Genomic DNA, 26837 nt, shown 5'->3' on the forward strand with positions numbered 1-26837 from the left:
GGGTGACAGCCACAGGGAGTCTCGGAACAGAGGAAGATCAAGGTTACAACACATACCCGAAGCAGAAAGAGAGCACCTGGTTCAAAACCTCGACATGTCCTTTATGTCGATAGATACAAGAGGAAACATTATCCCTAAGACACCGAGGCTGGGTATATGGCAACACAAGCTTTTATCCTCGCATCTAAACCACCTCCAGGTGATCCAAGGGAATCATTATACAATATGGCGATAGCAGGGGTTGGAGCTATGGGGACAGCGTTTGTATCAACGCCTCCCGAAGGAGCGGCAAGGCAAAATAGTCCACGACCCGCAGCAGCAACAGCGGCAGCACCTGAAGGGCCAAGTGGAGCAAGAGACACAGCAGCACAAGCAAGAGTCGACAGAGCGCGGCAGAGCAGAAGGGATCATCGGCAATCTCCGGAATTGAACGAGGAAGATATGTGTGGCTTGCCATGCTTTACAAGGAGAGTCCGAAAAACTCGAGTCCCCTCAGGATTCAAGTTACCCGATAATTTCAAGAAGTTCGACGGTCTTCAAGATCCAGAGGATTGGCTAGTCGACTATCTGGAGACGGTGAAGCTGACAGGAGGAACTAGGGCAACAGCCATGCAAAGCATCCAAGTGCACTTGAGTGGAGCCGCACGATCATGGATAAAGAAACTCGCTCCAGGATCCATCGACAGCTGGGAAAGTTTCGAAGACGTGTTCGTCAAGAACTTTAGATCCACGTGCAAAAAACCCGCGTCGTTAGAAGAATTGAGAGCATGTCGACAAAAGCCAGATGAGTCAATGAGAAAGTACATCCAAAGGTGGAACATCATCAAAAACTCGGCAGAAAATATATCTGACGAGAGAGCAATAGATGCGTTTGTCGCAGGAGTCAGGCGTGGAGATTTTGTCGAGGACTTGGGAAGGACCAATCCAAAAACAGTATCCGCGTTAATGGAGATAGCAAATAAATGGGCAGATGGAGAAGATGCTGTCCACAACAAACGACACAGGTCGCCAGAGGAGGACCGTGGTCGAAACTATCAACCGAGGCGAAGATTTCCTCGGCAGTACTAGAACTATGACGCTCCAGGACAAATTTCGGCAGGTTTTCGGACAAATACAGGAGGAAACAACAGAGATGATTATCAGAGAAGCAGTGAGCAGCGAGGTGATAACAGGGATGATTCACGCAACAGGCAAAATAGCGGACCTAGGTTCCCAAGGCCTTTCGTGTCCCCTGAAGATATGATGAATGGACCATGCCAGATGCACTTTTTCCTCGACAGCAACGGTAAAAGACAGTCAGGGCACTTGCAAAAAGACTGTCGAAATTTTCAGGCAATGTTGCGATATGCAGAGAACGCTAATGCGCGGGCAACACAGAGAAATCCTCGAGAACCCAGAAGCGAGATTCACTTGCCGCCCCCTCCCGCGATTACAGAGGACAATCGGCATCAGCTCAGAATAGCGGCAGCACCTCCACCTCCACCTTACATTGATCCTAACTCCAACGGAGCGGTGTCGATGATTCAAAAGGGAAGGCCGTCCAATAGAGCTCGGAAAGTAATCTCACGACAGGTGTTTATGGCGGAGAAAATGCCTCCACCAACGAGTTGAGTACCTTAATTGGTCGGGACAAGATATTGGCTTCACAATAGCGAGATCATCCGCAGCAAGTTCCTCGACCGAGGCGGTCAGCACTTATTCTACCAGCAGTTATCGCGGGATTTGATGTCTCTCGAGTGTTCATAGATGGCGGCAGCAGCCTAAACCTTATGTATGCTGATACATTAAGGAAGATGAACATATCTTTAGCAAACTTGAAACCAACAGACACAAGGTTCCACGGCATCACACCAGAGAAACCAAGTTATCCATTGGGGAAGATCAACCTCGACGTTCAGTTTGGGACCCGAGAAAATTATAGAATCGAGAGGCTCGAATTTGAAGTCGTGGATTTTCCATCGCAATACCACGCTCTGTTGGGGCGACCAGCATATGCTAGATTTATGGCGGTGCCACATTATACATACCTGTTGTGGAGGTTGCCTGGACCAAAGGGACCAATCACAGTCAAAGGAAGCTTTGCCTTAGCCGATAAGTGCGACAAGGATTTTCACCGGTTGGCAGAAACTTTCGGGATGCAAGCTGAGTACTTGGCGTCAAAAAGCATGACTGATTACGACATACTGCCAGACGTTGGAAGGCCAAACAAAGAATCAACTTTCAATACCGAGAAAAATTCAAAAGAGGTGCAGATTCATCCGACAGATCCCAAAAAGACGACATCTATCGCAAACAACATGGATATCGCATAGGAAAGCGCGCTCGTCAAGTTCCTCCGTGAGAACTGGAAAATCTTTGCATGGTGTCCAGCTGACATGCCAGGAGTACCCAGGGAACTTGCCGAGCACCACCTAAATTTGGATCCAATAGCGAAACCAATCAGACAACCTTTGCGGCGTTTTTCGGAACCAAACCGCAAAGCCATGCTTTCAGAAATAAATCGACTTGAGGAGGCTGGTTTTATCGTAGAGATATCTACAGAAGCCACATGGGTAGCTAACCCAGTGATGGTGCCGAAGAAAAACACGACAGTCCTTCGCATGTGCGTCGACTTTACGTGTCTCAATAAACATTGTCCTAAGGATCACTTTCCCCTCCCAAGGATCGATCAAATCATCGACTCCACGGCAGGTTGTGAACGTCTTTCCTTTTTGGATGCATACTCCGGTTATAACCAGATCAGATTAAAAGAAGATGATGAAGCCAAAACAGCGTTTATTACACCTTACGGCGTGTTCTGCTACAAGACAATGCCCTTTGGTCTAAAAATGCGGGAGCAACATATCGAAGGATGATGCAGAAGTGTTTAGCGACACAGATCGGGAAAAACGTGCAAGTATATATCGATGATGTCGTCATAACATCAAAAAAGGGGGCAACGCTGATCGAGGATCTCAAAGAAACTTTTGACAACCTCGACAAATTCTGCCTCAAACTGAACCCGACGAAGTGTTCTTTTGGCGTCCCAGCAGGAGAACTTCTGGGATTTCTAGTTTCAGCAAGAGGGATTGAAGCAAATCCCGACAAAATACAAGCCATAGTAACAATGAGAAAGCCAACAAAGTTGAAAGAGATACAGCAGCTAACTGGGCGAGTCGCAGCTTTGAGCAGGTTCGTCGCCAGGCTGGGAGAAAAAGCGTTACCATTTTACGCTCTGATAAAGCAAGGAGATAAATTCCAATGGAACGAAGAGGCCGACAGAGCTTTCGAGGATCTGAAGCGCACAATTTCGACACCACCAATCTTGGTGGCGCCAAAGGAAAAGGAACCTCTCCTGCTGTATATTGCAGCCACACCCCAAGTGGTTAGCACGGTGTTAGTTGTCGAAAGAGAAGAAGAAGGGAAAATCCATGGAGTACAGCGGCCAGTATACTTCGTGAGCGAAGTTTTGTCGCCCTCAAAACAAAGGTACCCTCAGTACCAAAAGCTAGCATATGGAGTGTTCACAACAGCACGAAAATTGCGCCACTATTTTTCGGCACACCCGATCATAGTGGTCAATGAAGCTCCCTTGTCAAATATACTAAACAACCCAGAAGCTACGGGTCGTGTCTCCCTTTGGGGAATAGAACTTTCCCCTCGGGACATCACGTATGAAAAAAGAAAAGCAATCAAGTCGCAAGTTCTGCCGGACTTCATCGCAGAGTGGATGGAGTTGCAAAACACAGGACCTCCAGACTTGTCGAGAACCTGGACTATGAACTTTGATGGGTCCAAAAGACTAGAAGGAGGCTGGTGCGGGAGTAGTACTCATATCACCTGAAGGCGACAAATTGAAGTACATCCTTCGGATGACGTTCCCTAACGCATCTAACAATGAAGCAGAATATGAGGCTCTCATACACGGGATGAAGATGGCGAAAGCCTGTGGTGCAACTCGACTAAAAATCTTTGGCCACTCACAGTTGGTGGCACAGCAAGTTATGAACCAATGTGACGCAGTCAATGATAGCATGATGGCATACAAGGAGGTGTACAACGAGCTCGAGAAGTTGTTCGATGGATGCGAAGTAAATCATATTAGTAGATTGAGCAACGACGAAGCCGACGTTCTTGCAAACATCGGGTCGCAATGCCTGGCAGTCCCGCCAGGTGTATTCTGGGAAGAGATAACAGAGAGATCCACTAAGTCGACAAAACCAAAAAAGAAGGAGAAGAAACCCTCGGGGGCTACCAAGGAAAAGCAAGAGGACGAAGATCAGGACCTGGTCATGGTGATACAGATACCATGGATGCAGCCGTACATATCATATATCCTCAGGAAAGAAATACCCGACGATCCAGTCGAAGCAAGGCGAGTAATTCGACGCTCCAAAGCTTTCACGGTGGTCAAAGGAGAATTGTATAAGCGAAGTATTTCAGGCGTCTTGCAAAGGTGCATCACACCCGAAGAAGGAAGAATAATTCTGAAGGATGTACACGAAGGAATATGTGGCCACCACGCAAGTAGTCGAGCTATTGCGGCTAAAGTTTTTCGGGCAGGATTCTACGGTTGACAAGCAATCGAGGACGCCAAGGAAATAGTAAGAACTTGCGACGCGTGTCAAAGGTTTGCCGCAAAACCTCACTCTCCAGCAGCAGAGTTAGCACCAATACCATTGTCATGGCCTTTTGCTCAATGGGGACTTGATATGGTGGGCAAGTTACACAAATCTTGGCCAGGAGGAAAGGAGTACATGTTAGTAGCTGTCGACAAATTTACAAAGTGGATAGAAGCGAAGCCGATAAATTCACCAGACGGAGCATCCGCAGTAAAATTCGTAAAAGGCCTCGTCTTCCAGCATTAGCTCAAGCATACTATTTTCTCGGGTTGTGGCTCCTTTCGCTTCTACGACAGCAGCGTCCTTAGCAGCCATAGCTTCTTGGGCTTGTTGCAAAGCAAGTTGTTCTCGTTCAGATACTTTCCGAGATTGTTCCATCATGGCCAAAGTTTGTTTCTTCATAGACTGAAGCTGTTGTCGGAGTTCTTGCAAATCTTCCGACAAATGTCCGCTTGGCGAACTCTCGAGGAGACTACGGTCGACTAGTACTTTCTTCGAGAAGGAAGATGCAGGTGAAGCAGCGGCAGAACAAGGAGGGGTCGAGTAATTATCAAATATTAACTGGAAAAGAAAGGCCCAGGATCAATGAAAAGCACGAAGAGAAATTTCATTACTTGCTAGAAAATTTACAGACATTACAAAAGAAAGTTTCCCAGGAGGACTAAGAGAGTAATTGTCGCCAAGGCTAAAATGGCGACAAGAGCAAAAGAAACAGAAAGAAACAAGGAGGCATGCAACTAGACCTCCGGCCTCGAGGAGCTAGGAGTCGAAGCTGGCTTGATCCCGAGATACGCCAAGATCTTCTTCGTGTTGGGCTTGGCTGCCTTGATCAGCGACCTCCATCTCGATTGCTCTATCTGATCGGTGTCGCCAACCTTCATCCAATCAAGCGTCTGTTGGCTGTCAGCAACTAGGGCAATAGTATTCTCGACAGCAACCTTCATATTCTCCTGACGCATCTTCAATCCAAGGTCTTCCGACGAATTGAAAAGCTTGGCAAGGGCAAGGAAAGTCGAAGGCTCCTCTTTCTTCGGGAAGAAGTAGGGGAACAACGCCGACAAGCCTGCACTGGCATTTGCCACGCCTTCACGAATCTCACGCCCATGAAACTCCAGAAGAGAAAGTGCGTCGAGAAGAGGGTCATTGACGGGGTTATCCAGATCAAAATCCTGGTTTGTTTGGGCTGCCACACGAGACAAAACATTAGTCAAGAACCAAGAAACAGGAAGTACAATAAAATAGAAGGGATCGATGATATTACTCAGAGTACGTCGACTTTGCGACTTCAGACGCTTGAGGATCCCTTGCTCACGAGCAGCTTGTGCAGCTTTCTGCTCGTCTAAAGCAGATTCAGCATCTTTAAGCCTTTTCTCAGCTTCCTCGACACTAGCAGCCTTTGCTTTGGCATCATCAGCCTCGGCTTTAGCTTCGCTAGCGACAAGTTCGGCTTTCTCGCGAGCCGCCTCACTTTGCTCTAATTTGTGAGCAAGTGCGTCGGCACGCTTATTGGCATCTGCGAGTTTCTCTATCCAGATAAAAATAAAAAAAAAATAAAAAAAAGGGGAAAGAAAGATCAAAAATCGCGACAAGCAACAGGAGTAAAAATCAAGGAAAAACAGCAAGTATAAAAGTCGTTACCTTCGGCTCTATTAGCATATTCACGGTACCCAATAAATTGGGAACCGATGCGGAGAAGATCCTTGATCATAGGCTGTTCAAAGTGAACACAACAAGAGAAACATCGGCATGAAAAAGAGAAAAGGTGTGGAAAAACAAAATAAGGAAAATATAGATGTCGACAAGCTTACATCATCTAGGAGCAGAGTCGACGAACTGCCCAACTGAGGGGCAGGTTCAGCAATCTTTTCAACCCTTGTCCTTTTTGGTGAAGGAGCAAGGGGGCTTGATGGTGGAGTAGTGGTGACGACGTTTTGTTGAGGAGGCGACGTTTCTTCTCCATCAACTAGCGTGTCTGAGGCAAGTACAGTACGTGACGTGCTTGTCCGAGGAGCCACGTCAGTAACTGGTACTTCTTCCTCCTCATCACTGTTGACCAAAAAATCGACAGTATAAAAAGCAAGACAAGATAAATATTTCGAGTACAAAAATAGGGAGAGATAAAGACGACTTACGAGCTGACGAGGGATTCAACATAAGGATCGTAAGCTGCCTTCGAAAAAGAAGGAACAACTTCTTCAGCCTTAGAGGTGCCAGAATCCTCGGCATCAGTCCTTTTCCTTTTGTTCCTTGGAGAAATAGCAGGAGGAAGGGATTGCGTCGATTCACTGGCCTCGGACTCAACTTCTTTTTCATGAGAAGCCGCAGATTTGTGAGAACCCGCGACTTCACTTCCAGGAATAGAAGAACCTTGAGTATCTTCGGCAATGATGGCCTGTTCTTCGACTTCTCCACCCTCAGGAAGAGGAGGAAGGGAAGTCATAGTAGGATGGTTCTATAAAAAATAGAGACCAAAGGAAAATTAAAGAGATGACAATACAATGAGATGCAGAGAAAGTGCGGAACAAGATAAAAATTCGGGAAGATAAAATACCTCGGGGAGTGGATTGGCGGAGCTGTATGGTTCCACGCGACAAGAGGAAGGAACTGGGTCCTTGCCCAGGCGAGAAAGTCTTCGAACCAACTTCTCCAAGTCCTTGGTGGAAAGATCACCGGAGATTCTGTTGGCGTCATTTTTACCAGAGTATGTCCAAAGGGGATTTTTGCGAGCCTGAAGAGGCTGCACTCTAATCCTAAGGAAGTAGGCAGTGATTTGAACACCAGACAGCTCCTTGCCTCGAGTATTTTGAAGCTGACGAATGCGAGACATGAGTGCCTCTGTCGCCTTTTTCTCTTCCTCAGAAGCTTCGGCATCCCAGGAGCGGCGGCGCTGAATTTTGGCACTTCCGTCGAAAGGTTCTATGTTATGTTCTACAGAGTTGGCACTTTCTTCATGAATGTAGAGCCATCTTTTGCGCCATCCTTGGACAGAATCAGGAAACTTGACGTCGAAATAATCGACATCAGTACGAACACAGATAACAACGCCACCTATGTTATAAGTGACGTTGTGGGAGCCATTGCGGCGGAGGCAGAAAATGCGTTTCCACAGAGCCCAATTGGGAGGGATTCCGAGGAAGCATTCGCAGAGCGTGATGAAAATAGAAATGTGAAGGATGGAATTAGGGGTCAACTGGTGCAGTTGAATCCCATAAACGAAAAGAAGGCCGCGGAGGAAATCGTGGATTGGGGTTGAAAGGCCGCGGATCAAGTGATCAACAAAACTAACCCGGTACTCCATTGGAGGCTTGGGGTAGCTTTCTTCGCTGGGAAAGCGGATGGCGTCCTCCTTCTTCATGAGGCCAAGCCTCTTCAGCGTGTTGACGTCTTGGTTGGAGATTTTGGATCTCTCCCACTCAAGATCCTCGGCGGCCATCTTGGATTCCGGAGTGCTGTGGCGAGTCAGACGCGTGCGCGGTGGCATCAACGGCAATGGGCAAAGCAATGTATGAGCGTGCGGAAGATCAGAGAGAGTTGGGCGCAGGGGAAGTTTTGCGAAGAGGAACAGGTGAGCGGCGCAAGCGAGGGGATGAACGGAGGTTGAAGAAAGGTTTATATAAGAATCGGGTGAAGCAGTGTGCCGTTGGATGAAGAAATCGTGTGGTGAGAATAGATCTTCTAGATACAAGGGCAAAAAAGTATTTTTACTGAGATAGGCGTTACCGTACGTGCGCCAGAAAAAGTGGAGGACGTGTGTCCCCCACTTGCACGACGTGTCAACGTGGTGGAAGCAATGGACCCACAGGGCAGAAAAACCACGACTATTCGAGAAGGATGAAGTAAAATTGATTAAGGGAAGCATGTCGACAAGAAAAATAAAAGAAGATTGGCGACAGGAAGAATTATTCAATACTTCGGGAGCTTTTGATCAAAAAACAAGTTTTTGCCCAAATGCTCTGGGGCTACTTCGACAAAAAGTAAAATTTCGACTATGGCAATATAGAAATTGCGGGAGCCTACAACCAAGCACAAGTTCTTGGCTGTAGCCTCGGAGCTACTCCCATCGGGAGCGCTGTTCGCGCACCCGAGAGATAAAAAAAGAAGAAGAAAGAGATCATATTGGGAAGTAATGACAATATAGCGACAAGGTGGACTAAAATGTTGAGCCTACAACCAAGCACAAGTTCTTGGTTGTAGCCTCGGGGGCTACTCCCATCGGGAACGCTGTTCGCGTGCCCGATGAAATTATCAAATGAAAAATAGAAGAGAGTATATTTCGCGTTATAATTAACTCTACATATACTCCCATCGGGAGAGCAATATAAGTCATATTTGACTCGATAAAATGTGCCATTCCAACAGCCAGAAAAGCACTCGACAATATATTCTCAGAAACGCCGAAGTTGCGATTAATTTCTGAATGCCGCAAAATTGCGAAGGTAAGACCCCAGATCCGTTCTGCTGGGCGTGGCATCGCCAAAGACTGCGCTCTGCTACTTTTATCCGTATCAACAGATACGAAGAAAAATCCTAACGGACGCGTTAGGTACCCGATAAATTTGACCGGGACTCGACGGAATGGTAAGACCTTAAGCGGCACTCGTCGAAGTTTACACCAGTATCCCGAGATCATGTCCAGGGACGTGATTTTGAAGTAGGTTTTTGCGGATTGCCACTAGAGCAGCTTAACTAGTACCCGATCCATCGGATGAACTAGCCCCAACTACCGAGTATCCCCTGTACAATATAGAATTTTATGTGAAGAAATATTAAAAAGTTAAAGCTTTCGAGTAAAAATAAACGGTGGAGATTTTCCCCGACTCTACGATTCAAGCAAAATCTCGGGGCTACTCGACATAGGCATCCCAAATGGGCCTCGCCGAATATAGTACCCGGGGTTTATCGAAGGCCCACTACCCGAAGAATAAGAAGATTCGGCAGCCCAAGATATATTAAGGAAAGTTAGAGTTGTAATAGGGAGTGTTATTTGTAATCCGGCGGGATGAGTTAGAAACCGTCCCGGACTCCGTAACTTGTATAGCACGAATCCCTCGGCTCCACCTCCTATATAAAGGGGGAGTCGAGGGACGAAGAATCAATCGAATCATTGTTCACAAACCCTAGTTTTCATAATCGTCGAGTACTTTTCGGCTGAAACCTTCGAGATCTACTTACCCTCTACTTCTAACTAAACCCTAGCCTATCACCCGTAGGCATTGACAAGTTAATACCTTGTCACTACTAGCCTTGCCTTAAACCTTGGAGGATCATTAGGAGACAAACCTTCCTTTCTTTTCAATATCCACTTACAACGGTCAACCTTCTTTTGTTTAGGAAAGCGCACAACATCCCATGTGCCATTCTTGTCAAGCGATTGCATCTCCTCTTGCATAGCAGAAGTCCACTTCTCGTAGTGAACGGATGCAATGGCCTTATCATATGTAGCAGGTTCAGTATCTTGCTCCACATGTTCAGCACAACTCAAAGTATAATGAACAAGATTACACTCTTCAATTAATCGATGACGTGGACCTTGGTTACGACTCGGTCTATCATCAGCAATGGAACTATTTATTTGCTGCAAAACATATGGTGAGTGCTGAATAACAGTGTTCTCAACAACATCATTTTCTTTATCCTCCATGTGCTCCACCTACACGCTAATCCTCTATTGCTCATCATTAGAAACATCAGAAAAATCAATAGGATCAAAAACATCTGCAGATGAACTATTATAAAACATGACAACCTCATTAAAGACAATATTCCTGCCATGCAAAACTTTCTTAGTTTCAGGATTGCATAACTTATATGCCTTAGCTCCTGAACCATAACCAAGTAACACACACTTAACAGCCCTGGGCTCTAACTTTCTATTATCAACATGAGCATTAGCACTGCTACCGAAAACTCTCAACTGTGAATAATCTGTAGGTGAACTAGACCATACCTCAATAGGAGTTTTCTTATCAAGCGGAATGCAAGGTGACCTGTTTATCAAGTAACAAGCGGTGGAGGCTGCTTCAGCCAAAAAAATGTCTATGCATACCAGCATTGGACAACATGCAGTGAGCCTTGGAGATGATGGTTTTGTTCATCCTCTCCGCCACACCATTCTGTTTAGGAGTGTATGGGATGGTGTGGTGCCTAACAATGCATTCGTTGCTGCAGTAATCAATTAAAACAGTAGAACAAAACTCCATGCCATTGTCAGTATGAAGCAATTTAACTTTCTTTTCTGTTTGCATTTCTACCATAAGTTTACACTTTCTAAAAGCATCACACATCAGATTTATGTTTTAGAAAGAAAGGCCACACTTTTCTGGAGTAATCATCAATGATAGTAAGCATGTAATTTGCACCACCAAAAGAACTCTAGCGGGAAAGTTCCCACACATCAGCATCCACATAATCTAAGATCCCTTTAGTGTTATGAACGGAACCATTGAATTTAACTCTTTTATACTTACCAAAAATTGCAGTCATCTAGCAAGTCTCTCCTGTGCAATTCTGTGATGCCATGTTCACTCATATGTCCAAGACGCATATGACACAGATTAGTTTTACCAAGTTCATCGGGAATAACAGTAGCAACAATATCAGACAGAGTGCTACCTCTAAGAACATATAATTTCGTAGAATTCATATAACATATCATGTGAACGAGAGAACCTTCACTAGTAGGCTTATCTGTGGCGCACCAAAATGGAAATATGTGGCGCATACTTCCCACTAGGTCACCCATCCTCAAACTCCTCCAACCCAAGCACGCTTAACTTGTAAGTTCTATTTGATTGAGCTACCCTTGTATTTCATTTCTGTGGCGCATATTGATATGCGCCACAGAAATATATATTTCTGTGGCGCATATGGTTTGCATGCGCCACAGAATTTGAACAATTCTGTGGCGCATATTAATGTTGGCATTACCCTTCGGGTACTCGATATTAGTCTACCTCCCTTGGCCCAACTAGGGGCCCATGAAGATTGTCCAAGACCAAGGTGGGCTCGTATATCAGTTGCAACGAAGGAGACCTACCAGAAGATGAATTCTTGATGAAAAGGCAAGAAATCGTCGATAAAGGAAAGATTAGATTAGATCTCAATGTAACCTAATCGAGTTCGGACAGGACTCTCGGGGCCTGGCCTGCTATATAAAGGCTAGGAGAGGGCCTAACAACAATACGTAGAACCACCGCAACTTAGAGCACAAACCCTAGAATCATTGCCTCTCGGTGAGTCGACCATAGCAGCCTATCGGCTACCCCATTGTAACCCGATATATTCGATAAATCAAGATCAGGCAAGCAGGAAATAAGGGTTTTACCTCATCCAGGGTCCCGAAACTAGGTAAATATTTTCCCCCATTTGTTTAGTATCCGATATCTCGTGCTAGCCTGCAGGATTCTGTCAACCCTACCCCCCTCATGGTGGGTATTGCCGAGGAGCTCCCTCGTCACATATGGTATGCATGCGCCACAGAAATATTTTTGTGGAGCACGCCATTTTAAATGCGCCACCGAATCCATTTCTATCTATAACCGTTTTCCTACTAGTGCTTTTGATACCTTCAGAACTTCACGAGAACCGGAGTGTTTGTACCCATCAACATCAAGGGTACTGAGAGAGATCATATTTCTGGCCATGCCAGATATGTGTCTCACATCTGTCAGTGTGCGTGTCATGCCATCATGCATCTTTATCTGAATGAAGTCAATGCCCACGATCTCACGTGGGTTGTTATCTCTCATACGCACAACATCTCCACTCTGCACAAACTCATAAGAACTGAACCAATCTTTATTACAACAAATATGAAATGAACATGCAGAATCAAGGATCCACTCATCATTACCAGAAACACAACCAACAAACACCACAAAGCAATCACCATCAGAATTATCACTGGAAACAACAATAGCATTACCATCACCATTAGATTTATTTTTCGGTTGGTAAGTACCATTTCTTTTCTCCTTGTTCTGCAACTTCCAGGAATCATCAATATTGTGGTTAATTTTCTTACAATACTCGCATAACTTACTGTCTCGTCCCTTGTACTTGGAGCGACATTTGTCGGTCTTGCTCATATCTCTGTTGTAGTTGTTGTTTATGTGCTCCCTCGGACCTGCTTAGATGACGAACCCTCTGCATGCACCATAGATTTCATATTTTCCCTCTGCTGGAGGGCCTCATAAACTTCGGCAAGGGTTAGTTCATCACGGTTGTATAATAAGGTGTCTCAGAACTTTGCAAAAGAATTATGCAACGAGACTAACAGTAGAAGAGCGAGATCCTCATATTCATACTTTACCTCCATGGACAGCAGATCAGAAACAATCTCTCTAAAGATCGATAGATATGGTTCATCATTGACGCACCGTCTTGCAACTTGTGCGATAACAACTTCATCTTCATGTGCATCTTACTGGTTAGATCTTTGGACATGCAGATCGATTCCAGTTTCAACCACAACGCCGTTGTAGTTTTCTCAGCTAACACCTCCTGCAAAATATTACTGTATTGGATAGATGAAGCTGAATTAAAGACAATGCCTTACGTTCTTTCCACTTTTCATCATCGTTCCAAGTCTTTGCATCGGACTTGCCGAACCCTTCGAGAGCTTAATCCAGATCAAAAGTTTGGGCGAGGATCGCCCTCATATTCACTTGCCACAAAAGAAAATCTCGTGGTGTAATCCAGCTGCGGTAGATAGAACTTCAAGAAAGACGTGTCGCAAACCCTAGATTGAAACACGGGCTCTGATACCACTTGTTATAAATGCGACACGCAAATAACGAAGAATGAAAAGGAAACACAGCGAAGACACAAGATTTTACCGTGGAAAACCACGCCAACATAGAGGAAAAAAACCATAGGCGCCAGCCAGCAAAAGTTCACTATATCGGCAGTTGTTTAAAAATGGCGTGGATTATCTTATAATCTGATAAACCCTAGCCGGCGGCTTACAAAATGTATATATAGGCGGTACATTGATCTGTACCATTCCCCTACGCTTCGGCCCAAGTCTACTCGACGACGGGCCTCGCTCTGCTCATCAGAAGTTAGCCTTCCTTTAGTATGAATTTGGATCACAATATAACATTAACACACCTAGGCCAACTTATAATGATGCATGATTAGTCGTGCTAGCGCATGACTCTTGCTTGGGCCGTGGCGAGGAAGTTATCAGGGACGTTAGATACACGTCGGGTTTTCGTACAACAAAATAACAAAAGAAAATAATTTTTTTAGCGATCGGTCATATTACTATACTAAACGTGAACCAACTCGATTTTTCTCACAATTTTGATTTTTTTTTGTATTAACTGTGAGCTGACACGTAGTTAACTAGGTGATTGATTCCCAGGATGTTTTTTGTGTGTGCACTTTTGGTGTTGCCTTGCATTTTAGGCTAACATGATTTTCTTCCTGATACTTAAGTGCTGGTTGTTGTTTTGGTGCGTTGTTGTGTGCTCATAGCTGCAAGGTGGGTGGAGCGGTGGATTTGCACAACCTGTCGGGCCACGTGTGTCTGTTTTGACGATCTTTTGTTCTGTCTTGCTAGGTGGCCTTTGTGTGGACAAATCCCGTGCCCATACCCCCATATTTCCCTCCTCTATCTCTCTCTGTTCATCACCACCGCCCCAGATTCCGCCTGCCGGAGCTGCTCTTGGCCATCCCCACACTTCCACCCTCCTCCCCCGCGTCGACTTCCCTCCCATCCCTTCTCCCCCGGTTCCTCCCCTCCCTGCAGCCGCCGGTGTCCATTGCTGTCGGGGAAAATCCTGCCCGGATACGGCAGCAGCGACACCTTACCCGAGGTGCTGCCCTCAAGCGAGGCGACTCGGAGCGGAGGCCGGCGACGCGGCCGTCGATCCCACGCCGGCGAGCCTTTTCCTTGAGTTCGTGTTGCGTGGCCGTGCTATGCGTGGTGACCAAGCTCCGTAAGCGAGCATGCGTCTCTGCTGATTTCTCACACCAAAAGGGGAGGAAGATCGATCGACCAACCGGCTGGTCCGCCTCACGCGAGGAAAGAACGCGCGGCTCGCTCGAGGCCACGCAGACGGCGCCGACCGGCATGCGTGCTTGCTACCCGCCCCCGCGTCTCGCTCGCCTGCAGCCCTACCGTCATGTCATTCACGGTTAGGGCGACGCGGCCGTTGGCGAGGCGGTGGTGGGCAGCATCTGGGAGCAATCGATGACGACCCACTATCTTATCCTCACAGGCGCCGCTCCTCATGATGGTCTCTTCTGGGCAACCTCTGATTTGGTGGCGCGAGACGTGGAGGAGACCAAATTTGTTGGAGCACGTCGAACGCGCAAGGCGTGGTGGACTCCCTACCTCTCCCCAGGTTTCCTCCTCTGCCCAATACCCCCAATTTGAAATTCGATTTGGGGATTTCAGGCCTCTTAATTTGAGCTCCACAACATATCTACTTTAATGGCTTCCGTCGGTTCTCTGTTGTCGTGCATTCAGTATATGAATCCTTTGGTTTCCTCTTCTCGAATGACCTGCTGACCGCTTCTCCACCGCTGGGATGCCCAACAATGCTGTCCTTGCCTCCGCCTGCATCTCCACCTAGGGCCGCCATCGCGTCCGCCCTTTTCTTCAAAAGGGCCTGCTGCCGCATTGACGAGCCTGGTCTTCGCTTCTCCGTTTCCACTCGAATTTCTCATATATTCAATCTCTAGATTGCTAGGCCGTGATTGCCGCTGGTATGCAACGGCAAGAGGAATCCAGTGTCCTGACTCCAGAATCGTCATCCTATTCAACATTCTCCTGCAGTTCAGTCGTATATAGAAAAAGTACAGTAATATTGTTTCATGTATGCTGCACATTAGCGCTTGGATTAAAGACCGCTCACGCTTAGAGCATTTTATTTTCATATGGGGTTGGAGTTCAGCTCCCCGTTTGCGGTTTACCGGGGAATTTGTGGTTTCGCTCCGATGGCATCGTCTCCGGTGGTGTTGTAACTAATGTGGTCGATTCGTGATGATCTCACCAGCTACCGTCTTTACCCGGGCTGTGACTGTCGATTTCTCGAGGAGTTACACCAGGTTAGCCACGATGAATACCAGCGACTCCCGCACCGGCCGATGATGAGCTCAACATGATGTCACTCCAACCTTAGGGTATCGGGTGGCGGCAAGGAGCCCCGCGGCGGTGACATCAGGGACACTCTGAATCAATTTGTCAATTAGTCAATTCGTCAGACACTTACACAATGTCAGTTACCATCTCCAGCGTGCCATGGGATTGAGCACGAGCCGTGCAGACTAGGACAAGAGTGGTGACGTCCACACCATGGCCTTGATGATCTTGACGCTGTTGTATCATGGAGCTCTAGCTTGCTGCTTCAGGTACGACTCTCCGCCCTCTCCTCCCTCTCTTATTGCACAACTCCTATGTACAGTCATTCTATTGAATCAGTTGTTTTAGTATTCTGTAGAGAGTAAAGATGGCCGGGTTGTAGGCTGGCATGGTGTTGATGTAGTAGATCTTCATGCTCTTATTTGCATCATTAGGCCACCCAATGTGCATACAAACTGAAGTTCAGACAATTCTTAGAGTTCTCTCCTGAACAACTCAAGACCCATAGAATAAAAAAAATAAAGATCTTAGCTTTGTTCAGTCTGCTCCAAATTTACCTATCCAAAGAATCGCAATATTCGTATCAAGAAGAATTAAAAATGTTTTCGAAACCAGATGCAACCCTAAATTTGTACACTAACCATGGAACTATCATCCAGTATTTAGCTAGGCACTATGGGTAAGTGTTTTACCTAATAGTTTGTTGAATAGTCTAGATGATGAGACAATTCTCTAGATAAGACTGTTTTTCTCATATTTGTATTCAATTTATATGCAACTGAAGAGTTTAAACTTCGAAAAGAAACTGAGATATTGTAGTATATAAGATGATTAAGTTCTGTTCTATCATTTTGAGACTTAGATCATAAGCGTGCATATTTTGCCCCTGTGCATTTCAGAGTGTCACGCAGAACCTCTCATTGGGAACTGATTTCAGCTGACACCACAAAGGAATTCAGGTGTTGGTTTTATTGCTAGATATGACACGAAGAAAATGGTAAGTATTTTGTATTCGTTATCTCATATAAAATAGTTAGGCATTTGGAATGTATTACTCTACATTGAATCCAGGTGTATTGATATACAATGCCATTCATGGAGTAAGCATTGCATATACTTGCTTTGTCTTAATTAATTGAAACTTCCTATGTTTGCCTACAATGCATTTACTTTCTTAGTGCTACAAAAATGCATCAACCAGAACGGTAGATTTCCTACGTGCCACTATAAATAGGCTACCAACTGAAAGTTTTTATTCAACATTCCAGCATAATCTTGGTCAGCTGTGATTATGAAAGTTTCTAGCCTTTATGGTACTTGTCTCTATTGCAGCTGTACTACACATTAATTGAGAAATATATTTCTTCCCTGCAATTGAGTTTTTCTTTATTCATGTAAGGAAAAAATTAACGACATGTCCAAATGTTCTTTTCCTGAACTAAAGTATTTAGTAATCTCAAGAAACAACCAGTAATAAAAGTTATATCAAACTGGCAAAGCATGGGCGCATGTTTTTCTTTGCCTCTATAGCAAACCTCTTCTACCACAGGTCATAGCTCTTCTACTCAGAGGTAGAAAATATATTTTCATGTGAGAAGATGCCATGCCTGTAGGTCGAGCTGGGCCAAGCACCAAAGCTAGAACTGCTAATGAATTGTTCCTGTGGCAAGACCATATTCTTATTCTTAAATCTGTCACTAGAACTGCTAATTACCATATATTTTAGTTACATTACAAATTGCTATAACGGAGTGAATTAATCATCTGTTAAAATACAAGTAGTGCCCTTTCAGCATCTGTTAAAATGGTGGAAAGGGGTGCTCACTAGATGATCTAATCTTTTGTAATGCAGCTCTGGCCAACAAGCAATCTAGGAGGATATATGAACTATCATCCACACAATCTGGATCGACATAGTTGGAAGATGAATCGGTGCCTCGAGAGCTACCTTAAGATGCAGGATGTGCACACGGTCATCTTCTTTCTTTTTTGCCCGACCCCAAGCATCACTTAAGAGTTTCTTCTGTTACAAGGTATGTTAGATCTTCATTTATATTTCAGAATTTCTTGGGCGATGTAGTTGGTGGCTAAAATATGCACACTTGGTGCGCTATACTCATATAGTTCAATGTAAGCTAAATGGGTAAATGAGTGTTATGTTGTGTGTCAGTGGGCTGACGGTTGTGACTTCAACAAAATTATTATTGCTACCACGTACTTTGGCCATCATTTTAAGTAGCTCTAATCATAGATTATCTTATCTTTGGATTCATGTGTAGTAATGCAAAATATTTCAATGCAAGAAAATATGACCAATCTAGCATCAGTGATTAGTCTCAATAACAGTACACCGTTCTAACGGGCTAATTAAAATGCTGACAAATGGAATGAGGCCTAAGTATTATTTGAAGGCGACGTTGACATATTGAGTAAACGATTCAGTGTTCAGATTCTGAACTTATAGGTCTTCTTGAGTAATTAAGTTGCCACAAAGAGTCACAATTTACTCAACATACTTTGCTACAAGATTTACATGATGTATTGGAAGGTGTGTTCCTTCTGAACTAATTTCTATTTCGGTTAATATGATACACAACACTTATATTATTAGGACATGTGCATCTGGGGATAGCTGATTTATTTTCATGTAAGATATTTAATAGTTCATGTTTTATTAATTAATGTCAGTTTCCTTTGCTTTGTTTTGCAGTGTTTGTTTTCCACCATAATTATGCGAGTTGATTGGTCGGCATTATACGAATTGGTTCATGTATATACTCATCTTTTTCTTCTTATATATTCCACGTACATGCTATATCTGTTTCGTTCATTAATTTAATTCCTCATTCTTTTGATTCCAGGGTTTGTCCTCTTTGGAAAACACCAAGCTTGCTCCTCATTATACTACTGTATGCCGTGCCATGTGTTGAAATTTCTCGGTACACTATGGTTTAGGATAACTTTCTGCTTATATTCTGATGCTTTACCTACAGCCAACTGTTTCTACTCGAATTCCTTTGTGGTTGATGAGATTCTAGATGATGTGCTTTCTGATTAGGTTTACTGAGGTGAGTTTGTATGAATTTCTTAATGCAGTTTTTTTTTTCAGTCCAAGAAGCATTAAAATCTTGCTTCCGTCCCAAGGGAACATGATGAAAGGATGTACGCCAACTAATCATATAGATCAATTCAAGGCACGGCTAAAAGAAGGTTCAGCTTACACCTTAGAAAATTCATCGTTGCTGATGTGCAGAATAAATACAGAGTAGCAGATCATCCTTACAGAATCAAAATTACTCAGTGCTCAAAAGTTCAGGAAATCATTCCACAACCTGATAACCCTCCTCTATTTTCATATAATGCAACTCATTTGAGGTCCTGCAGACACGTGCAGTCGACAATAGTCCTGTCAGGTATTCACTTCACTGCACATGTGATCGAGTGCTTATATTATTTATTATTGTTTCTTCTTATTTTTCTACTCTGTATTTATTTCTCCTCTGTTAGGTATTCACTTCAGTGCACATGCTAGATTAAATTACACACTACCGTTGCGGTACACTGATCTTACTCTGTTTTTCCCCCAGCAAGCAGTAAGATACCATCTGCATCATCAGACTAACCTGTTCCAACTACTCGAGACAGAGATGAAGCACTGTCGATGCTGTTTTTCGTTGTTATTTTCTTTCAGCTTTCTACTAGAAGCATTAAATTCCCTGCTCATTCTTCCGTTGGAGTTCCTCACAGCAATAGGCTTAGAATAGCAGATACTGAAGTGCACATACTGCTGGTCATCCTCGCTGAGCTCTGTTAAAATTCATTTCTTAGAGTTTAGTGTTTGCTGAACATATGCAGTGCTTGGTGAGGTGTAGGTGTGTTGGTTCGCATGTGTTCTTTTCTTTTCTCCTCTTGCATATTCTGCATATGTATCATGGTTTTTTGTTGCTCTGTTTTCTAGGATCAATTCTTTACGCAAGACGAAGAAGTTTCCACTTACTCCTTTAATGTGTGCAGCTGTTCTTTTAGTTTTTTAGTTTTTATTTTTTTTCGTGCAACTGTTACTTATTAAGTTTCTCCTGCCGCTAAATTTGAAATGACTGGTTCCGAAGTGCAAGCACTATCCGTGGTTTCAGCTGAAGTATATTGTAACTACATGTTTTATGTTTGTAAATGTTGAAGTGTTGAAATTCATTATTCCAGTTTGGGCACGACACTTTGTCTCTGTTAAGTAGTGTTTGTTACTGAATTTATCGTCAATTCAGTGAGCTAGGCAGATCACAAGCCAGTTTCAGAACATCGAAATTACTTTGTCCTGCCGGCTTTACTTCTTTGGATCCCTTAATTTTTTGTTTCCTGGAATACTATGGTACAAGTTAATAACTTAATATGCACACACGATAATTTAATTATAAATAACTGCATATTAAGCTAGGAAAACAAGCTCAGGTAAATTTATAGAATTGTCAAGAGCAATTATCAAACCCTATAGTTTCAGTTTCAGATTCGGATTACTCTCGGAGTTCCAGCATAAAAAAGATTCATTTTCAGTATATAGCCTCATAGTAGATACTTAAGAAACAGTGACATACCAGGTCAATCCCCAATCTTCGAGGGGGTACTGCTCGCAGCGGGCTGCACGAGCACATACGGCGACGGAATAGAGCCCATCACTCTACTCTCTTGCTCTGGTTTATTATTACTACTATTATATTGAGGAAGAGGGGTTGATCAGACCGTTTGCTATGCCTTTTTTCCCTCTTTAATTTTATCCTCTTAGCCATCCGTGACTTTAAAAACTGATGCCACGAGTGGGCTGTAACTTAACTTGGTCCATCAATGTACAAGCCAACCAATACAATTACAAGTAAAATCAAACTTGCTTTACTATATCTCAGAAACAGTTGATATGAACTACGTATGCAAAAAAGATAATGCAGCGGGCGCAAGCTTATAATACTAAAATGATTTGCAGGTTCTTGCTTCGCCATTGTATTCTTTAATTTGTATATCACTGATTCGTTATTCTTCCTTGATACACGAATTACAAAGTTATTTTCATGTGTTCTCTAGACAACATGTTCTGGGAGCAATTCATATATTTAGGACAAGCACTCCTGTGTTAGAAAACATTCAAGTCAAATACGCACTTCGGTGACTTGCTTCAAACCCTTCAATACCTGCATCTGCCTTTGGATGGTGATTTTTTTTTCTTCGGGACTCAGGAAGCATGAAGGGGAGAAATACTATTATGTGTTTGCAAAGGGAAGCAATGAATCTGCGCAATACATTCTTTTTCTCATCAACTTTGTATTTTACATAAATATGATGCTTTGTTTCATGTTCCCTTGCACGTTGGACATAAAGTAACGAAGATGTTAACTTATTTTATAGTTCATTAAAAGAAAAATTTGCCAATTCAATTGTGCTGGCTTCCATATGGTATCATGTTACTCTGCTATCACATCACAGTCGTAATTTAACATGATGAAAAAATGTTACTCATTCTTCAGCTCCTGGCTGGGCGCGGCGTGCCGCCGCGCCTATCCTTGCTAGTTGATTGAATTAGCGATGGAAGAAGTTGTGTACTAGATATTGTTAAAATGAGGAAAATATGCATAGAAGTAATTTGGGATGCTAGCCACATAACATTACTAGATACACTATTCAAGTGTCACAAGATCGTTCCGTCCAAGGATAAGTGTGTTTTCAGCTTTTGTCTTAAGTCTAACTTCTAAAATTTGAAACAACTTTATGGAAAAAGCAAAGTAACATTTGTATTATAATCACTTGACCGGGGAGGTGCTCTCCAATGAGCCGTAACATTGCCGGTTACAAACACGGGCTGCTGTGTCGGCTGCTGCAAACTCGGGCTATCCTCTTGAGACCATCCCCTGTCTTAGGGCATCTCCAACCGGGCGACCCATCCCGCGCCCGCGCGTCCGGATGGGTCGAAACAGACAAAAACGCGGCCCAGCGCGCGGACCCATCCCTAAAACGGATGGCCGCGGCGTCCGGGACGACCCAAACCCGGCCCAAATCTTGGACGGGTTTGCGTGGCCGCGGACGCGAAAGGCTGGTCGCTCGCGTCCTCCCCTTGTCCGCCCCGGCCCGCCCTGTCCGCCACCCAAAACACAAGGCCGTCGCACACATCTCCCCACCGCTCCGCCGCCACCCACGGACCGGCGATTTGGGAGCGCGTCGACGCCGGCCATCGTCGTCGAGACGCCGGCAAGCGGGGCGGAAGCATAGGTCGAGGTCCCGCGCTGCTATCGCCGAGTCGTAGCAGAGTCGGAGGACGCCGCCGCCGGCGCTATTGTCCTCTCACCGTCGCGACACCTCCCGCCGTTCGCAGCTGCGCCGTTTCCGCCGGAGGTGAGCTCTCCTGCACCGTCTTTCCAGACCGCAAGTCGGCTGAGACGGCCATAGCTGCAGGTCCCTAGAGAAGCATTTGGATCGCCTCCGCCTACGAGGTGTTCGTTCAAATGCTCGAACTAAAATGTGTCCTTTTCAGATCATGGTGGACAGCGACGACGAATACTACTTCAAGAACTTCATCGACACGTCGTCAGAAGAGGAGTCCGACGACGATTTTTCACGGATGCTTCGCGCTGCTCATCCACGAGCACACCTGTCTCGCAAATCCCCGTGTTCGGGGGTCGTTGCCGGGGCGCGCGGCCGCCTTGGACCGCAAAAGAGAACGCGGCCACGACCAGCTCTATAACGACTACTTCCAACCCACTCCATTGTTCGTGCCGCACTTGTTTCGCCGTCGTTTTCGGATGACCAGGCCGCTGTTCCGCCGGATAATGGATGGCGTCAAGATCTACGACGACTACTTCTGTGCGAAAGTGGATGCAATTGGCAAGGTAGGCCTCTCTTCGTACCAGAAATGCACGGCAGCGATTAGGATGCTCGCATATGGCGTTGCCGGTGATTTCGTAGATGAGTACACGCGCATGAGTGAGTCAACCGGCTTGGAATCGATGTACGGGTTCTGCAGAGCGATGATCGGTTCGTTCGGAGAACAGTACCTCCGTCAACCTAATGCGGAGGACACAACTCGTCCGTTGTCGATCAACGCTTCCGGGGTTTTCCGGGATACTTGGCAGCATAGACCGCATGCACCGGGAGTGGAAGAACTGCCCCTTTGGTTGGCGGGGGCATACAGCGGCCATTCCGAGGGGTGCACAGTCATTCTTGAAGCTGTTGCTTCCCATGACACATGGATTTGGCACTCATTCTTCGGAATGGCTGGCTCGCACAATGACATCAATGTGCTTGCAGCGCTCTCCGGTGTTTGATAGGCTAGCGTACGGTCGGTCCCACGATGTGGATTTTGAGATCAATGGCCACCACTACACCAAGGGGTACTACCTTGCCGATGGTATCTATCCACCTTGGGCTACACTCATGAAGACAATCCGAAACCCCAACTCAGAGCAGGAGGCAAGGTTTGCCAAAGAGCAGGAGGCAGCCCGGAAAGATGTCGAGCGGGCGTTTGGCATCCTTCAAGCTCGTTGGGCTATCGTCGGACACTCCCGCAGAGCCCGGGATGTGCAAACTACGTGGGATGTGATGACCGCTTGTGTAATCATGCATAACATGATTGTTGAGGTAGAGCGGGATGATTCACTCTTTGATAATGACTGGGAAGGCCAAGGAGAGTTGGTTACTCCTCAACGTGCTCCGGCATCATTCCAGGACATTCTTCATGCGCACCATGAAATTCGAGATCTAGCTGTACACAACTAGCTTCAGGCTGATTTGGTCGAGCACATGTGGCAGCATGTAGGCAACAATGCTGCAAACAACAATGATTAAGCCTAGAGCATTTTGTATCGTTTTTTCATTTTATTTGAATAATACTTTATCCTTGATTACATGGACTATGTAATGTGTAATACATTTTGAGCATTTGAACTACTTTATATATTTTTTCTATAATTTATTTTGCGTTTTTCTAGTGAATTTACAAGAAAAACATACCATGGGGCGCCGCGACCCAAATCTAACGCGTTGGGCGCAGCGCGCGACCCAAACGGACGCGCGAACGCGGGGCTCCGTCCGCGCGTCCGCTCGGGTACGCAAACGGCCCAAAACGGACGGTCCAGCGCGTCCGTTTGGGTCGCCCGGTTGGAGATGCCCTTAGCCGTCTAGATTGTTGCAGCCCGTGTGGCGCACCGTCCATTAATGCGCCACTTCAGTTCAGAGTGCAGCAACAATATACATAGATTCAGAAGCTCGCAGCAATACATCATCGTTTGCAAGAGATTCATCGAAGAAAAAATGGTGGATAAACCATGGCAAGCTAGCTCCATAATCTGTAGCTCCCTCCTCTCTCGCACCTGCGTTTTTTTTTCCAAGAATATATGTAAAATAACTCAATCTGTAGAACAACACGTAAACAAATAATCAGTTCTGAGAAGAACTAGTGTATTTTATCGAATTTGCTATGTCTTAGTTGATTGAGAAAGTCTGGGTCACCCATAAATGAAGTGCTTGGGTCTTGGCAAATTCTAATGTTGAGGTAATGTGGGTTGAGTCTATACTTGATGAGCTATGTATTGATCATCCTCAAACTGCATGTTCTGTGGTGTGATTATCTATGCAGCTTATCTTTCTGCAAATTAGTGTGTTCATATGTACTTGTCTAAAAAAATTATGATTGAGACAACAACTCCTACAATGTCAGTACAAAGCCAAAACCCCTTCTTGGGCAAAAAGGCAGAATTGACTCCCCCGTATGTAGACTGTGCTATCCCATCCCTGGGATAATTAGCTGTATTGACTTGAGTCTGACTTTCGAGGTGGACCGAGCAAGTACCGCTGCAGCATCTTGCTTGCTTCCCTCCCGAGCGGCACATTCCCTAGTTGCATGTGGCCGTTGACGAGGTCGCCCTAGTTCTCCCAGAGTCTTGCTTATTTTGGGGTATATAAGGTGGTACGTAAAAGGAGAGGCCGAGGCGATGCTCCTGGACCAAATTGGCATGGGCCGCGCACCCCGGAGAGGGGGCGCGGCACCTGTCCTCTTTTGGGCTTCGTGGCCCCTCTCGTGTGATTCCAAAGCTCCAAACTCCTTGTTTTGGTGAAAAACTTATGTGGTATTTTTCCTCGACTTTATTTCCTGCGAATACAGATAGAAATGACTTTTGCTAAAAACAACGCCAAATTCAGCAGTTTTACCCAAGTATGGTGAGATTCCAGAGCAAATCATCGAGCAAAGTACTTGGAAAAGTAGATACATTTGAGATGTATCAGCTGGTCAACTAGAGAAATAGAGTCAACAACTCCACTTCCTTTTCTGTATTTGATTTCAAATTTTATTCTCACTAACTTGGCCATTGCCTTTTTCTGCAATTCTGATGTAAGGATCTGATCACTAAGGTTAACCAAACTCTGGTGATCAATAAGAATAAAAAATGTTCCCCTTTGCAAGTATTGTCTCCATTTATCCACTACCACGATGAATGCCAAATATTATTTCTCATAAATAGAAACGTTTTGATTCTTTTAACCCAAAGCTTTACTCGTGTAAGCAATAGGATGATTTTACTGCATAAGAACTGCTCCCACACCATTGACACATGCATCAGTTTCACAGTGAATGGTAAATTGAAATTTGGTAGGGCTAAGACTGGAGTAGAGATCATAGCTGTCTTGAGCTTGTTGAATGCAATAGTAGCCTCATCAGTCCACACAAAACCGTGAGGGGCTTTGTGGTGCTGCCATAATGCTGCAGAGAATTTCACAGTACCATGTCAACTCTAGAAAACTCCTGAATTCTGTGATATTTGTTGGTAAAGGTCACTATTCCATTGCACTATTTTTTTCTGGATCAGTAGTCACTCCCTCAAAGGAAATAATATGTCCTAGGTATTGGATACTTTGTTGTCCAAAGCTGCACTTGCTGTGTTTTGCATAGAATTTGGCCTATCTTAATTTATCCAAGACGATTTGTAAGTGCTGCACATGTAAAAGGGACTGTAAAACAGAATATCATCTAGGAATACAATGAAAAACTTTTTGAGAAACAGAGCAAATACTGCATTCGTAATGCACTGGAATGTTGCCAGAGCATTTATCAATCGGAAAGGCATTAGCCTAAACTAGAAGTGCCCATGATGTGTTTTAAAAGTTGTCTTGCCTTCATCATCATGTTTCATACAGATTTGGTGATAGCCAACATGCAAGTCAGTTTTGGAAAGAATTGTGTGCCTCACAGTTCATGAAGAAGCTCATCCACAACAATTAAAGGAAATTTGTTTGATAGTCAGTGCGTTCAGACGCCGATAATCAACACAGAACCTCTAGGAACCATCCTTCTTTTTGACTAACAGAACCGATGAGGCAAACATCCTCATTAGTTAACAGTAAAACTTACCTACCTAGGAGCTTCCACAGCGCTTAGACATTCCTAGCCGTCCGATTGAGGCGTTTAACGGTGTGGAGTGCACGGAGTATTAGCGAATAGTCGATCACCGCGTTACTTTGTTCGATCGCTCAAATAGGCCAGCTTTCGTGGCTGGGCTGCTACTCCCCACGTCAACCTAGGGCGCTCCTGGTTGCTTGGGCCCCAAAACTCTCAAACGGGCCAGCGGGTTTGGCCTCAGGCCGAGACGCACAAGATAGGGTCCATCCAATATAATCTCCCTGTCTTCTCTCTGCCTATCGCACCTCAGTCGGATGCGACATCCGGCGGCGGCGACCCTTCCCCCATCTTGACATCTACCGGCGGGCCGGCGGCCTACGGGACAGGTTCCCCAACGGGTGACCGCGTTTCTGCGCTCCCTTGACGCCGAATTGTGCTTCCCAGGCGAGGTAGCTCCAAGCGGACGTGGAACCAGATTCTCACTCGTCTGCTGTAATATATTGTAAGTTTGATCCATGGGATAAGTCGTTTCCGATTGCAAATAATCTCGTTATGATGCTTAACCAATCTTCCTTTATAACAGCCCTCACCATGGAAATACAACCCTAAACCTATGGAGACCCCTCATGCTCATCACACCTTGATTCAATGTCAACGACTGGTGGTATCATGAGGACGGCGTTCTAACCCCTCATGCTCATCACACCTTGACGAGGTGTAAAATTACCGTCTTGGCACAAAAGGTTCTTGAGGTAAACAATAGTGGCATTCAAAT

General features: G+C 45.0%; 1 long non-coding RNA gene across 5 annotated transcripts; it reads left to right on the forward strand.

Annotated features, from left to right (window-relative positions):
• Window positions 1-14710: 14710 nt before the first annotated feature.
• LOC124703868 lies at window positions 14711-19698 on the forward strand. Of its 5 annotated transcripts, none has more exons than XR_007003375.1 (6): window positions 14711-15962; window positions 16593-16690; window positions 17546-17726; window positions 18404-18463; window positions 18555-19106; window positions 19281-19698. It is a non-coding gene; the product is annotated as an uncharacterized LOC124703868 (long non-coding RNA). The 5 variants fall into 5 exon arrangements; XR_007003376.1 differs by having other exon boundaries at window positions 18555-18632; window positions 18803-19698; XR_007003377.1 differs by having other exon boundaries at window positions 14711-15659; window positions 15847-15962; window positions 18555-19698.
• Window positions 19699-26837: the final 7139 nt, after the last annotated feature.

Source organism: Lolium rigidum, chromosome 3 (genome assembly GCF_022539505.1).
Source record: "Lolium rigidum isolate FL_2022 chromosome 3, APGP_CSIRO_Lrig_0.1, whole genome shotgun sequence".
In the NCBI taxonomy this organism is placed as follows: domain Eukaryota; kingdom Viridiplantae; phylum Streptophyta; class Magnoliopsida; order Poales; family Poaceae; genus Lolium; species Lolium rigidum.